This window comes from Bufo bufo, chromosome 4 (assembly GCF_905171765.1).
Source record: "Bufo bufo chromosome 4, aBufBuf1.1, whole genome shotgun sequence".
Classification (NCBI taxonomy): Eukaryota; Metazoa; Chordata; class Amphibia; order Anura; family Bufonidae; genus Bufo; species Bufo bufo.
In genome coordinates, this window is record NC_053392.1 from 309,119,459 (window position 1) to 309,136,233 (window position 16,775).

Here is a 16,775-nt window from a genome sequence, read left to right on the forward strand (position 1 = left end):
AATATAGGTACCATTGCTAACGCGGTAGCTGTTTCACCTCTCTGGTTCTAGGGTGCACCATGTGGCCACATTGCTCCGATCTTAACTGTAGTACCTCTACCATCTCCAGATGCTGTACCCATTACACCTGTCTGGTCGTATCTCTGCACTACACAGCCGTATTTCTACTTTAGAGGTTGAGTACCTGTACCCTCCAAATGCTGTTCCATTCCCTGATGCTGTGGCTATGTTTCCACTCTCCTTAGACATGCAGCCACTTTCCCTATATTTTAGGCGTGTGTTTGTATTACTCAAAATGCTGGGCCCTATGGTGCAATCTGTGGCCCATACAGTTTCTGTATTACTGGGTGCTTTCTGCCCCCGGGTTCTAATCTGTGCTGCGGATGTTGGTTCCACCCTTTTGGTTCTTCCATACATCTCCACTCCGTTACTGTCGTGCTCAATGGTCTCCTTGTACTTCTCAGGGCACTGTCTACAACAGGCCATACTGGTTCTGCATGTGCATGGTTACCATATCTGGCAGGGGTGGGCCAGCCCAACCCCCACCTTGTCGGTCTAGTGCTACTTCTTGTATCTCCCAGTATATGGCTGATCTGTTCTGGCGGGTGGTCCACATACAACCACGCTCCCTACACCATGGCCAGATGGTTGTTGGCCTTTGGGCTAGGGTTGCTCTTGCCATCTCTATAAGGTACTACGGTATGCTGCGCTCCGCGTTACCCCATGTTATAGAGGAGTACTCGCGTTGTTTCCTATTACAGAGTGGCCCATTCCTGGTGGAGTACAGGGATCTCCACTGGATCTTCTACCTTGTTGGGGCACGTAGCTGGTGAGCATCGGCCGATGCAGCAGTTTTCGGTCATCGCTGGATGTCCTCCGCCACATGGAATCCTTCTGGGGTCATCGGCATTTATCGTTGCTGGACGTCCTCCCTGACGGGTCACGGACAGGACCACTGAGTTCCACACACCTGTCTGGTAGGTAATTTTTCAGCTGATTGCTCTGGAATCGGACAGGGTCCCATAGTTCCTTCTGGGTCCAGGTGTTCTCGGTATTCCCTTATATTTTCTGCTTAGTTGTACTACATGACAGAGGTGCAGTCCCCTTGGACCTTGCCGTCGTCTGCATCTGTCAGGTACTTTCTCCCCCCTGGGAGTTTTCAGTATGCCAGTCGCAGCTGGTTTCTACATTTCTGTGTAGTCTCACCCGGTTTTTTCATGGCGACTTCTGCATTCCTTATGCATATGGATGTCTATTTCGTGGTACATCCCGAGCTGCTGTACTTGCCCTCTCTGGGACAATGTATACAGTTTGCTAGTCACTATTCTAGTAATGGCTAGTTGTCCATGGCCAATGTCCCTTCCCCTATGGTAGTTTCATTTCTCCTTTCCTGGATATTCTGGCTTGCGTTGTCTTCTGGTGGTTCAGCTCCTGGTTCCTTGTGAGCCCATTCCGGGTACTCCTTTCTGGAGTCCCTGTCCCCGTTCATTTGACCACTCAGGTTCTGCATGACAATCGTTTTTTTGGGGGGTCGGGGCCTGGGTTGATTGTTCCCTTTATGGGTTCCAATAGCCTTGTGGTCCTCTTGGGATTCGTGTCTCTTTTCCCATCCTCCCACGTCAAGTACCTGGTATTGAGTGGTTTAGCGCTACGGTTTGCAATTCCGCCGTATGGTCTCCTTCGGGAGGGACCTCCTCCTGTTGTAGAACCTTTCCTCCTTAGGCTGTTTGGAGTACTCTCCTTCTACTTCCATGTCTTTCAGTCCAGTGTGTCCTGCTGAGATTTCCTGGGCCTGTATCTGGTTCCTTTTTTCCCTGATGCTTCACATGCCTAGAGTTTCCTCTGGTCTTACGCTTCACAGTGATATCTTGTTTTCAGAGGCTCGAGCCTCGTCTCCTGTTTTTGGGACGCAGGTCTTACTCTCTTTTCCTGGCCTTTACCTTCAACCCCCTCCTTCTCCAAGGGTTGGCGATTTCCTCTAGCAGCCTTGGGTTTTTCGCCTTTTAAATAGGACGCTTAACTTCATCACCTGGCCTTGCGGTGAGGGGAGACCTGCTCCCTTCACATGTGAGCCTTGCTATAGCTTCCTTCACTCGTTTGGCTTCCAGTACTTCCTTGTTTCCTTTCTCCCCTGGCCTGTCAGGGGTTGGCCACTTTTTTCCCCGCTCTTTGGGTCTGAGACAATTTAGAGCGTCAGGTAGTTCCAACACGCGGTGCTGTCCTAATTTTTTCTCCAGCCCTTTCTCCAGCTCGGTGTTCCCTTTTGCCGCCTTCTTGCATTTGGGATTTTTTTCCAGGCATTTTTCCTGGGGTGCTGACAGTCTTCACTGATTCTTCCTTGTTATGGAACCTCTTGCCCATTCTGTGTTTTTTCCTGTTGGGTCACATGGTTCTCCTGCACCTGTATACCTAACCGGTGGCATGGCTGTTCTATTCCCACCCTCGGGGACTGCTTTTGGACGTCCCACGGTGCTGTGTCCCCCAATGCCATGCACGAGAAAATTTGATTTTTTTGTACTCACCGTAAAATCCTTTTCTCGTAGTAGGCATTGAGGGACACAGATCCCACCCTATGTTTTTACTTCCGATTCTCCAGGCTGGTCTCTTGATCTTTCCCGGTACAGGAGTTGTTGGTTCCTTGCTTTTTTTCTCTCTCCTACTGCTTTTGGTACAAACTGAATAGCCTTGTGCCTCTGGAGAGGGTATAGCCCACCTGGGAGGAGCCAACACTTTTTGTGTCTAGTGCCTCCTAGTGGTAGTTGGACATATACCCATGGTGCTGTGTCCCCCAATGCCTACTACGAGAAAATGATTTTACGGTGAGTACAAAAAATCCAATTATATACGTGCGTGCATGTATAATATATATGCATACACATTATAGCAGGCATCCTCAAACTGCGGCCCTCCAGCTGTTGCAAAACTACAACTCCCAGGATGCCCGAACAGCCTACAGGTATCAGCCTACAGCAGGGCATTGTGGGAGTTGTAGTTTTACAACAGCTGGAGGGCCGCAGTTTGAGGATGCCTGCATTATAGGATGATGTGCCCAACATCTGCGCACATCTATCCTTTGTATTCCACGGGGGATCATTGTTGGCCGCTGTGGGGAATATGTGCCCCTATATGTCCCTTTTATAAATATGTACCCCCTTATAGTATATGTCCCCTTATAATCATTATCCCCTCATACATAGGCCCCATTGATGGGTAATATGTCACCTAAAACCAGAGGTATCAGTGTGAATGTGCCCCAAGCATTCACACTGATGCCATCTAGTTAATTGCATCAGAATGACCGGACAAGAGTCTGGTCATCCTGTATGCTTCAAAGAACTCAGGTTCAATAGAATCTGAGTCCTTTGTATTAATTATCTCCAGCTCTGCTGGAGATAATTATGCATAATAGGAAGAGGGGAGAAAGGGGAGAAACTTCCCCTCCTTCTATTATGTGCATTCCGGCAGCGCGAGTAAAATATCGCGCTGTCCGGAATGCCAAGTGTTACAGGCGGGAGATCAAAGGCTTCTCCCGCCTGTCAGCAAGTGGCGCGGCCCTGCTGTCCGCGTGCAGGGACGTCACCGCGCCGCCCCACGTGTCTTTGCCCGGGGCGCGGGCTGCGGGATATAAATATCCGGCAGCCCTGCACTCAGGTTGGTTGAGCCTGCAGCCCGGACCAGAAGGACCCCCCCTAGAGACGAGCAACCCCCCTGGAAGACAAGCATAAGTATCATTAACCCCTAACTACCCTATCCCACCAAAGAATACCTACCCTATACCTATAGCCCCTACGGACCCCTACATATATACCCCTATTAACCCTCCCTATACCACCAACGATTTAACCCTATACCAACCCTTATCTCTCAACCCTAACCCACCAACATGCCCTAATTAACCCCCATTTGCCGCATCCCACCAACTACCTGTAGCCCCACCCTACCCCTATTATATACCCCCTATCCCTGATATACCCCTATCCCTGATATACCCCTATCCCTGCTGTCCTACCATTAACCCCTATAATCCCACTGCTGTCCACTGCTACTGTGGCATTTAATTTCTCATTGCCCTGTAGGGATAGTTCCAGTCCAGGTTGGGTGGGTTGCTAGTGTGTGTGTGTGTGTGTGTGTATTATAGATGGTGTGTGGGGTGGAATTTGGGTTGTGTAGTTTAGTACTGTATATTTAGTGCTGTATTTATGGTACTGTATTGTGTGTATTGAGTACTGTAGGTTGATAATGAATATCTTGTAGTATTTGTATTATACCTACTGTGTAACGTGTGGTTATCAGCGGTAGCTAGCTCAGTTAGGCGCTTGCAGCTAGTTTAGTGATTAGCGTAAGGCAAAGTGAAAGTGTCATCACTAGACTACTACTCCTATTTATGAATATTAATTATTATTTGCATAAATATTGGTAATTAATAGTCCCCCTTTACATTTATCCGCCTCAGGACCGCCGTACGCAGGATTGCGTCCTGGCGGCGGCCCTGCTATTCTGGTTGCACGCATATACGCGTCCTCTCGCGAGAGGCGAGATTTCCTGTGAACGCGCGCACACAGGCACGTGCGTTCACAAGATCGGAAGGTAAGCGAGTGGATCTCCAGCCTGCCAGCGGCGATCGTTCGCTGGCAGGCTGGAGATGCGATTTTTTTAACCCCTAACAGGTATATTAGACGCTGTTTTGATAACAGCGTCTAATATACCTGCTATCTGGTCCTCTGGTGGTCCCCTTTGCTTGGATCGACCACCAGAGGACACAGGCAGCTCAGTAATAAGTAGCACCAAACACCACTACACTACACCCCCCCCCCCTGTCACTTATTAACCCCTTATTAACCCCTGATCACCCCATATAGACTCCCTGATCACCCCCCTGTCATTGATCACCCCCTTGTAAGGCTTCATTCAGACGTCCGTATGTTTTTTACGGATCCACTGATACATGGATCGGATCCGCAAAACACATACGGACGTCTGAATGGGTCCTTACAGGGGGGTGATCAATGACGGGGGTGATCACCCCATATAGACTCCCTGATCACCCCCCTGTAAGGCTCCATTCAGACATTTTTTTGGCCCAAGTTAGCGGAAATTTTTTTCTTTTTTTTTTTCTTACAAAGTCTCATATTCCACTAACTTGTGTCAAAAAATAAAATCTCACATGAACTCACCATACCCCTCACGGAATCCAAATGCGTAAAAATTTTTAGACATTTATATTCCAGACTTCTTCTCACGCTTTAGGGCCCCTAAAATGCCAGGGCAGTATAAATACCCCACATGTGACCCCATTTCGGAAAGTAGACACCCCAAGGTATTCGCTGAGGGGCATATTGAGTCCATGAAAGATTGAAATTTTTGTCCCAAAGGAGCGGAAAGGGAGACTTTGTGAGAAAAAAATATATATATCAATTTCCGCTAACTTGTGGCAAAAAAATAAAAAATTCTATGAACTCGCCAAGCCCCTCATTGAATACCTTGGGGTGTCTTCTTTCCAAAATGGGGTCACATGGGGTATTTATACTGCCCTGACATTTTAGGGGCCCTAAAGCGTGAGAAGAAGACTGGGATCCAAATGTCTAAAAATGCCCTCCTAAAAGGAATGTGGGCCCCTTTGCGCATCTAGGCTGCAAAAAAGTGTCACACATGTGGTATCGCCGTACTCAGGAGAAGTTGGAGAATGTGTTTTGGGGTGTCATTTTACATATACCAATGCTGGGTGAGAGAGATATCTCGGTCAAATGCCAACTTTGTATAAAGAAATTGAAAAAGGTGTCTTTTGCCGAGATATTTATCTCACCCAGCATGGGTATATGTAAAATGACACCCCAAAACACATTGCCCAACTTCTCCTGAGTACGGCAATACCAGATGTGTGACACTTTTTTGCAGCCTAGGTGGGCAAAGGGGCCCACATTCCAAAGAGCACCTTTAGGATTTCACAGGTCATTTTTTACACATTTTGATTTCAAACTACTTACCACACATTAGGGCCCCTAGAATGCCAGGGCAGTATAACTACCCCACAAGTGACCCCATTTTGGAAAGAAGACACCCCAAGGTATTTCGCGATGGGCATAGTGAGTTCATGGAAGTTTTTATTTTTTTGTCACAAGTTAGTGGAATATGAGACTTTGTAAGAAAAAAAAAAAAATCTTTTTCCGCTAACTTGTGACAAAAAATAATAAATTCTAGGAACTCGCCATGCCCCTCACGAAATACCTTGGGGTGTCTTCTTTCTAAAATGGGGTCACTTGTGGGGTAGTTATACTGCCCTGGCATTCTAGGGGCCCAAATGTGTGGTAAGTAGTTTGAAATCAAAATGTGTAAAAAATGACCTGTGAAATCCTAAAGGTGCTCTTTGGAATGTGGGCCCCTTTGCCCACCTAGGCTGCAAAAAAGTGTCACACATCTGGTATTGCCGTACTCAGGAGAAGTTGGGCAATGTGTTTTGGGGTGTAATTTTACATATACCCATGCTGGGTGAGAGAAATATCTTGGCAAAAGACAACTTTTCCCATTTTTTTTTATACATAGTTGGCATTTGACCAAGATATTTATCTCACCCAGCATGGGTATATGTAAAATGACACCCCAAAACACATTGCCCAATGTGTTTTGGGGTGTCATTTTACATATACCCATGCTGGGTGAGATAAATTATCTTGGTCAAATGCCAACTCTGTATAAAAAAAAAAGGGAAAAGTTGTCTTTCTCGCCCATTTTCCTTGGGGGACACAGGAAACCATGGGTATAGCTCTGCTCCCTAGGAGGCGTGACACTAAGTGAAAGCTGTAAGCCCCTCCTCCATCAGCTATACCCTCAGCCTGGAGAGAGAGACTGCCAGTTTTTTGCTTAGTGTCCAAGGAGGCAAGACACTCCCTGCTTGCAGGGTCGCTTTCCTATAATTTTTTATTTTTTGCGTTATTTGTTGTTTTTAATCGGTTTTTTTCTCTACTTGCAGGGGCAACAGAGGCGCACTAGACCCCTCTGTTTCTCCCGGGGTTGAGTTGCGCCAGTGCCGGTAAATCCGCACTGCCGCCTCCCCCACAGAAGACAAGGTGGACCAGGGCAGCCTCGCTCCCCTGCGTCCCGCCAGCTCAAGGGTCGCCCGCACGCCAAGTCCCTCCCCCGGCTTCCTTCCACTGCGGTGCCAGTAGCTGAAGGGGCGACCCTGCTGGATGGATTGAGGGTGAAGACAGCGGATGGTGAGAGTGGCTGCTCCAGCCTCCCCCTTTCCCTCCCTCCCTCCCACCGCTGCTACGACTACGCTTGAAGGCTCGAGCGTTTTTCCACCATCATCCTCCCCCCCAGGGAGGTTTTTGGTGCCCCTTTCAGGGACACATTTTCATTGGGGGCACCTTAATGGTGAGGGGGAACTTCAGTTAGACCGCCTCCCCGCATTCCCTACCATCCCAGCTGGGAGGTTCGGTGCCCCTTTTCAGGGACACATTTTCTCTTGGGGGCTCTTATGGGCATAACAGGGCCGGCAACTTACCGGGCATCCTTTGGGGGGACTTCGGTCTTCTCCAGCGGCAGGGCATCAGGGGGACGGCTGTGGGCAGGAGGCCGTCTGCCTCATCCAGGCACGGCGGGGGCCGCGTACTTGGCGCGAACGGCGCCATTTTAGCTTGGCCGGCACTTCATCTTTTTTGGTGGTTAAATCATTTTGCCGCGCGCGGCTCTGCCTTCTCCTTCAGCGCGGCGGGGGGCGGAGCTTCCTCACATGCGCTCCGCTGCTTCCTGCTTCGTTGGGCAGCACATCTCTAGTGCTGCGTGGAATCCTCTGCTGCCGTCCGATCCTGAAGCTTTTCATCTTTCCTCAGGAGTCACCCTCCGTGCCGGCTGCCACTCCTCCACAGCCTCCTTCAGTCTGCTGCCCTTACTACTGCCGCTTGCGCTGTCCGCGGGTCTGGTAGGAGTGTTAACCCCCTCCGTGCCACCAGTGCTGCTGCCTGGGTGTAATCCCTTTAGGTGCAACATTTTTTTTTCACCATGTCAGATCCTTCTGCAGCCGCCAAGCCTTGGTACCATGCCTGTACCGCTTGTAGGGAACCCTTTCCCCGGGGGCAGTCTGATCCACACTGTCCTGCATGCCGGGCTCCACCGCAGCCTCAGTCACCTGCTGTGTCGCTCCCTGCTTCCTCTGACCCGCCTGACTGGGCTAGATCCCTGTCCCAGGCCGTGGAAAGCCTCACCCATGTCGTGGGCCGCCTAATAGACAGGCCGCCTACCCCGCAGGATGCCACTCTTACTGTCGCACCCTCCGGGTCCACCGCTTCTGCCGCTGCGGCGGGTTCACCCTCTCTTAGTGACCCTTCCCGAGCTAGGCACTCTCAGAAGCGTTTTAGAGTAGAGCGCGCCTCCTCCTCGGATGCCTCTCTCTCTCCGCCACGCGTGCGCACTCAGACGGTCCTCTCCTCTCCAAAGGATTCGCCCTCTGAAGGTGAATTGGCGGCTTCGGATTTGGAAATGGACTCTGCCCTGCCGTCCAAGCTAGCCTCAGCGATGGGTCAACTCATCTCTGATATTCGTGACACCTTTAAAGTGCAGGATGACCCCCCTAGCTCTGACGCAGCTAGCGTCTCCTTTATCAGCTAGCAGGCCTCCAAAGTCTTTCCAATCCACTCTGATTTCTCTTCCGTGGTATCTAAGGCTTGGGCTCGCCCGGACGCCCGTTTTGTCAATCCCAAGAAGCTGGATATTTGCTATCCTTTTCCAGCCGATGTCGTGGCCACCTGGTCGTTCCCACCCAAGGTGGACCCCCCTGTGGCCCGTGTGTCAAAGACCACGGCCATTCCTGTTCCCGACGGGTCCTCTCTTCAGTCAGCGGAGGACCGTCGTATGGAGACCCTTTCCAAGGGCATTTTTGCTGCCTCCGGTTCTGCCCTCAGACCGTTTTTTGCCTCTGCCTGGGCGGGTAAAGCAATCTCTGCTTGGGGTATGCAGCAGGAGTTGGACTCGGACGTCCCCATCCAGGACCTACGTTCCTTGGCCCAGCTTATTGTTCGGGCTGGAAATTTTGTTTGTGAGGCCTCCCTTGATGCGGGAGCCCTTATAGCACGCTCCTCCGCCCTGGCCGTTTCCGTCAGGAGGGAACTCTGGCTGAAGGTTTGGAAAGCGGACGCTGCCTCCAAACGTTCCTTGGCGGGGCTACCTTTTGCGGGTTCCCGCCTTTTCGGGGCCCGCCTAGACGAGCTTATTTCGTAAGCCACGGGTGGTAAAAGCACCCATCTTCCTCAACCCCAAGCCAGGGGCGCCCCCCGCGGACGCCCTGGTGCGTCTCGTTTTCGGTCCTCCCGCAGGACCTCTGGGACTCGCCCCGCAGCTGCCGCTTCGGCCCCTCCCCAGGATAAGCGTAGGAAGCCGTTTTTTCGGGCACAGCCCTCCTGGCGCAGGCCGCAGGCTGCCCGCACACCCGTAGCAAAGCAGTCCTCTGCCTGAAGGTGCGCCCCCACCCACCCGGGTGGGGGGCCGGCTCCTCCTTTTCAGGGACGTCTGGATGGCTCACGTCTCCGACGCCTGGGCTCTCGAAATTGTGTCTTCCGGATACAAAATCGAATTCGCGTCCTTTCCTTTCAGATCGGTTCTTTCGCTCCCGCCCTCCGCGGGACCCGAAAAGCGCGGCCGCGTTCTCCGCGGCTGTTCAAGCCTTACTGGACAGGGGGGTGATTACCCCCGTTCCTCTAGAGGAAAGGTTCCAAGGGTTCTATTCGAACCTCTTTGTAGTTCCCAAGAAGGGAGGTTCGGTGCGGCCCATTTTGGACCTCAAAAGGCTCAACCGTTTTCTCCTCCTTCGACTGTTTCGGATGGAGTCCCTCCGTTCCGCGGTGGCTTCCCTGGAGCGGGGAGATTTCATGTCTTCCATCGATATACAGGATGCCTACCTCCATGTTCCGGTAGCCCGGTGTCACCATCGCTTCCTCCGATTCGCCGTGGGGGACCTTCACTTCCAATTTGTCGCCCTTCCCTTTGGGGTGGCGACAGCCCCCCGGGTGTTCACCAAGGTCCTGGCCCCGGTTTTGGCCTTACTCCGCTCCAGGGGTGTTTTTCTGCTGCCGTACTTGGACGATATCCTCATCAAGGCTCCGTCCCTTTCTCAAGCGGCTGCCAGCGTGGATCTCACTCTAGAGACCCTGGCGAGGTTCGGTTGGGTCATCAACTTCCCCAAGTCCTCCCTTACCCCCTCCAGACAACTGGTCTTCCTGGGAATGCTTTTAGACACGGGAGCGGCGGAGGTACGTCTTCCCTCGGAAAAACGTCTGACCCTCCGTCGGGCGATTCGGGGTCTCCTTCTCCACCGTCGACCGTCCTTCCGCTTCTGCATGCGGGTCTTGGGGCAGATGGTTGCCTGCTTCGAGGCGATCCCATTTGCGCAGTTTCACTCCCGCCCTCTCCAACGGGCGATCCTCTCCTCCTGGGACAAATCGCCGGAGTCTCTGGACCATCCCTTCCGTCTATCGCCTCCGGTGCGGTCATCCCTCCGCTGGTGGTTACAGGCCCCTCTTCTGGGCAAGTCCTTTCTGCCGCTCAACTGGCTGGTGGTTACAACCGATGCCAGTCTCTTAGGCTGGGGAGGCGTGTTTCCTCCCCGATCCGTCCAGGGCATTTGGTCTCCATCGGAGTCCAAACTCTCGATCAATGTCCTGGAGCTGAGAGCGGCCCTTCTGTCTCTGCGACACTGGACTCATCTGCTGCGGGGTCATCCAGTTCGTGTGCAATCGGACAACGCCACGGCCGTGGCGTACATAAACCACCAGGGGGGCACTCGCAGCAGCGATGCGGGAGGTCACCAGCATTCTCCTTTGGGCGGAAGCCCACGTCCCGGCTCTATCTGCAATTTTTATTCCAGGGGTGGACAATTGGGCGGCGGACTTCCTCAGTCGCACCACCGTCGATCCCGGCGAGTGGTCTCTTCACCCGGAGGTGTTCGAGGCCATTTGCCTTCTTTGGGGCATGCCGGACGTGGACCTCATGGCCTCCAAGTTCAATCACAAGGTCCCCGCCTATCTGTCCAGGGCCAGGGATCCGGGAGCTTGCGGAGCCGACGCCCTCGTTCTTCCTTGGCGAGGCTTCGCGCGTCCATACATATTCCCCCCCATCCCACTCCTGCCCAAGGTTCTTTGGAAGATCGCGGCGGAAGGCGTCTCTGTGATTCTGGTCGCTCCGGACTGGCCCCGCCGGTCTTGGTACGCCGACCTCATGCGGCTCCTGGCGGACACGCCCTGGCCGCTGCCCGCCAGGGAAGATCTTCTCTCTCAGGGACCGATCTTCCACCCGCGTTTAAGGTCCCTACGTTTGACGGCGTGGCTGTTGAGACCACCGTCCTGACGCGTAGGGGTTTTTCTGCGGACGTCGTCCGCACCATGATCCGCGCTCGTAAGCCGTCCTCTTCTAGGATCTATTATAGGACCTGGAGGACCTATTTGGGGTTCTGTGCCCATCTGGGGATTCCTCCGCTCCGCTTTTCTCTCCCCACCGTTTTGTCTTTCCTTCAGAGTGGCCTTGCCCAAGGTCTGGGTCTTAGTTCTTTGAAGGGTCAGGTGTCTGTGCTGTCCATTTTGTTTCAGCGCCCACTGGCTCCCCTTGGTCCTGTCAAGACTTTCCTTCAGGGCGTGGCTCACGCGGTTCCTCCGTACCGCCCTCCGGTACCGCCCTGGGACCTGAACCTGGTTCTCTCAGCGCTCCAGGCTTCTCCTTTCGAGTCTCTGCGGACTGTTTCCTTGCGGCTCCTGTCCTGCAAGGTTATTTTCCTTGTAGCCGTCACCTCTCTTCGGAGGGTGTCCGAATTGGCTGCACTCTCCTGTCTGGAACCTTTCCTAGTGTTCCACCAGGACAAGGTGGTTCTTCGTCCGGTCCCTTCCTTCCTTCCTAAGGTGGTCTCCATCTTTCATCTGAACGAGGACATCGTTCTCCCCTCCTTGTGTCCTTCCCTTTCCCACCCCCGGGAGAGGAAGCTTCATCGCCTGGACGTTGTCAGGGCGCTGAAGGTTTATCTGGAGGTAACCAGCTCTTTCAGGCGTACTGACTCGCTCTTTGTGGTTCCGGAGGGGTCGCGCAGAGGGATGGCGGCGTCCAAAGTTGCTATCGCCCGTTTTGTCAAGATGGCTGTTACTGAGGCTTATCTCGCCAAGGGCAAGGTTCCGCCCCTTGGTGTTACCGCTCACTCCACTAGAGCGGTCGGGGCTTCCTGGGCTCAGAGGAATCGGGCTTCTACGGAGCAGATTTGCAAGGCGGCCACTTGGTCCTCCTTGCACACCTTCACCAAATTCTACAGGGTGCATACTCATGCGTCGGCTGACGCTGCTTTAGGCCGTCTGGTGTTGCAGGCGGCAGTTGATTGATGCCTCTGGGTGTTGGTCTGGTTGTTCTGGTCCCTCCCTTCTGGGACTGCTCTGGAACGTCCCATGGTTTCCTGTGTCCCCCAAGGAAAATGGGCGAGAAAAGGAGACTTTTGTATAACTTACCAGTAAAGTCTCTTTCTCGCTCTTCCTTGGGGGACACAGCACCCGCCCTTCATTTGGGTTTACAGTTGTGGTTCCGGCTTGGTTGCCCCCGTTGGGGCTTGACAGTTCTTTTTTTCCGGTTGGTGGTTATCTTTCACTACTTGGACACGCAACTGGCAGTCTCTCTCTCCAGGCTGAGGGTATAGCTGATGGAGGAGGGGCTTACAGCTTTCACTTAGTGTCACGCCTCCTAGGGAGCAGAGCTATACCCATGGTTTCCTGTGTCCCCCAAGGAAGAGCGAGAAAGAGACTTTACTGGTAAGTTATACAAAAGTCTCCTTTTTGCCAAGATATTTCTCTCACCCAGCATGGGTATATGTAAAATTACACCCCAAAACACATTGCCCAACTTCTCCTGAGTACGGCAATACCAGATGTGTGACACTTTTTTGCAGCCTAGGTGGGCAAAGGGGCCCACATTCCAAAGAGCACCTTTCGGATTTCACCGGCAATTTTTTACAGATTTTGATTTCAAACTACTTCGCACGCATTTGGGCCCCTAAAATGCCAGGGCAGTATAACTACCCCACAAGTGACCCCATTTTGGAAAGAAGACACTCCAAGGTATTTCGTGATGGGCATAGTGAGTTCATGGAAGTTTTTTATTTTTTGTCACAAGTTAGTGGAATGAGACTTTGTAAGAAAAAAAAAAAAAAGAATCATCATTTTTCGCTAACTTGTGACAAAAAATAAAAAGTTCTATGAACTCACTATGCCCATCAGCGAATACCTTAAGGTGTCTACTTTCCGAAATGGGGTCATTTGTGGGATTTTTCTACTTTCTGGGCATTGTAGAACCTCAGGAAACATGACAGGTGCTCAGAAAGTCAGAGCTGCTTCAAAAAGCGGAAATTCAAATTTTTGTACCATAATTTGTAAACGCTATAACTTTTACCCAAACCATTTTTTTTTACCCAAACATTTTTTTTTTAATCAAAGACATGTAGAACAATAAATTTAGAGAAAAATTTATATATGGTTGTCGTTTTTTTTGCAAAATTTTACAACTGAAAGTGAAAAATGTCATTTTTTTTTGCAAAAAAAAGTTACATTTCGATTAATAACAAAAAAAGTAAAAATGTCAGCAGCAATGAAATACCACCAAATGAAAGCTCTATTAGTGAGAAGAAAAGGAGGTAAAATTCATTTGGGTGGTAAGTTGCATGACCGAGCAATAAACGGTGAAAGTAGTGTAGTGCAGAAGTGTAAAAAGTGGTCTGGTCATTAAGGGTGTTTAAGCTAGGGGGGCTGAAGTGGTTATATTCCTGCAGGTATGCCATTGATATCTGATCGGTGGGTGTTTGACACCCCTATCAATTAGCAGTTCTACAGTAGCTCCTTGTGTAGTGTATTGAGCTAGTTACTGCAGTGCTGCTATCAGATATTGATGGCTTATCCTGGGAGTAGTCTATCAAGATAAAAGTACCACAAGATACCTTGAAGTCTCTTTAATTTTCAATTAAATTTTTAAAAGAAACCATTACCTATGTTTCCCTAATAAGAAGCCACGGATAGATATGATTCCACAAGGCAATTAACTTCTCAGATCTGCCCCCGACAATTAGCAGATTTAGGGTCCATTCACACATTCGTGTGTGTGCATCCGCAAAACACGGACACATCGGCAATGTGCGTTCCGCATTTTGCGGACCGCACATTGCCAGCACTTAATAGAAAAGGTCTATTCTTGTCCGCAATTGCTGACAAGAATAGGACATGTTCTATATTTTTTTTCGGGATCGGAATTGCGGACCCGGAAGGGCGGGTCCGCAATTCTGGATCGGGGCCGCACTTCGTGTGGCCCCATAGAAATGTATATGTTCGCAGTTCCGTTCCACAAAATGCGGAATGGAATTTTGGATGTGTGAATGGAGTCTTAATGTGAGTCTAGCTCTTGAAATCCTCACCAGTCATCTTATACTGCCAATAACCAGTCACAAAATGTGCAGAGGAATTACGTTACACATCCATATTGTATGCCTCCTGTTCAAATGTTTAATGTCAACATGTACTACATGGCTCAAGTCCGCCAGAGACAACACCTTTAAAGGGAATCTGTCACTGGGGCATACCCCTTACATGTCCTCAAAATGGAATCATTGACACTTCATACAAACTTTTAATAGTGCTCTTGAATCATAATTACGGTATATAATAGAAACATAGAATGTGTCGGCAGATAAGAACCATTTGGCCCATCTAGTCTGCCCAATATACTAAATACTTTGGATATCCCCTGGCTTTATCTTATATGAAGGATGGCCTTATGCCTATCCCATGCATGCTTAAACTCCTCCACTGTATTTGCAGCTGCCACTTCTGCAGGAAGGCTATTCCATGCATCCACTACTCTCTCAATAAAGTAATACTTCCTGATATTACTTTTAAACCTTTGCCCCTCTAATTTAAAACTATGTCCTCTTGTAGCAGTTTTTCTTCTTTTAAATATTCTTTCCTCTTTTACATTGTTGATTCCCTTTATGTATTTAAAAGTTTCTATCATATCCCCTCTGTCTCGTCTTTCTTCCAAGCTATACATGTTAAGGTCCTTTAATCTTTCCTGGTAAGTTTTATCCTGCAATCCATGTACCAGTTTAGTAGCTCTTCTCTGAACTCTCTCCAAAGTATCAATATCCTTCTGGAGATATGGTCTCCAGTACTGAGCACAATACTCCAAATGAGGTCTCACTAGTGCTCTGTAGAGCGGCATGAGCACCTCCCTCTTTCTACTGGTAATTCCTCTTGCTATACACCCAAGCATTCTGCTAGCATTTCCTGCTGCTCTGTGACATTGTCTGCCTACCTTTAAGTCTTCTGAAATAATGATCCCTAAATCCCTTTCCTCAGATACTGAGGTTAGGACTGTATCACTGATTTTATATTCTGCTCTTGGGTTTTTACGTCCCAGGTGCATTATCTTGCACTTATCAACATTAAATTTTAGTTGCCAGATTTTTGACCATTCCTCTAGTTTTCCTAAGTCCTTTTCCATTTGGTGTATTCCCCCAGGAACATCAACCCTGTTACAAATCTTTGTGTCATCAGCAAAAAGACACACCTTACCATTGAGGCCTTCTGCAATTTCGCTGATAGATATTAAACAATATGGGTCCCAGAACAGATCCCTGAGGTACCCCACTGGTAACAAGACCTTGGTCTGAATATACTCCATTGACTACAACCCTCTGTTGCCTGTCCCTTAGCCACTGCCTAATCCATTCAACAATATGGGAGTCCAAGCCCAATGACTGCACTTTATTGATAAGCCTTCTATGTGGGACAGTATCAAAAGCCTTACTAAAGTCTAGATAAGCGATGTCTACTGCACATCCTCCATCTATTATTTTAGTCACCCAATCAAAAAAATCAATAAGATTAGTTTGACATGATCTCCCTGAAGTAAACCCATGCTGTTTTTCATCTTTCAATCCATGGGATTTTAGATGGTCCACAATCCTCTCCTTAAGTATGGTTTCCATTAATTTCCCCACTATTGATGTCAGGCTTACTGGCCTATAGTTGCCCGATTCCTCCCTACTACCTTTCTTGTGAATGGGCACAACATTTGCTCATTTCCAATCTTCTGGGATGACTCCTGTTGCCAGTGATTGGTTAAATAAATCTGTTAATGGTTTTGCTAGTTCACCGCTGAGCTCTTTTAATAGCTTTGGGTGTATCCCATCAGGCCCCTGTGACTTATTTGTATTAATTTTAGACAGTTGACTTAGAACCTCTTCCTCTGTAAAGACACATGCGTCAAAAGATTCATTAGTCTTCTTTCCCAACTGAGGTCCTTCTCCTTCATTTTCCTTTGTAAAAACTGAACAGAAGTATTCATTGAGGCAGTCGGCTAGTTCTTTATCTTCTTCTATATACCTTCCTTCTTTAGTTTTTAATTTGGTAATTCCTTGTTTTAGTTTCCTTTTTTCATTGATGTATCTGAAGAATGCCTTATCGCCTTTTTTCCCTGACTGAGCTAATTTCTCTTCTGCCTGTGCTTTAGAAGCTCTTATAACTTGTTTGGCCTCTCTCTGCCTAATTTTATAAATTTGTCTGTCATCCTCGTTTTTGTTTTTTTTTATAATTCCTAAATGCTATCTTTTTGTTTTTAATGATTTTCGCCACTTCTGCTGAGTACCACAGTGGTCTCTTCCTTTTTTTGCTTTTACTGACAAGCCTAATGCAATCTTCTGTTGCCTTCAATAGTGCCACTTTTAAGTAGTCCCATTTCTCCTGGACTCCAATGAAACTGTTCCTGTCTGATAG

The 16,775-nt window shown here is 49.5% G+C and overlaps 1 protein-coding gene across 3 annotated transcripts in view; it reads left to right on the forward strand.

Annotated features, from left to right (window-relative positions):
* CASP8AP2 (caspase 8 associated protein 2) overlaps positions 1-16,775 on the forward strand; it is a 133,322-nt gene that overhangs the window by 95,641 nt on the left and 20,906 nt on the right. The window lies entirely within an intron of this gene.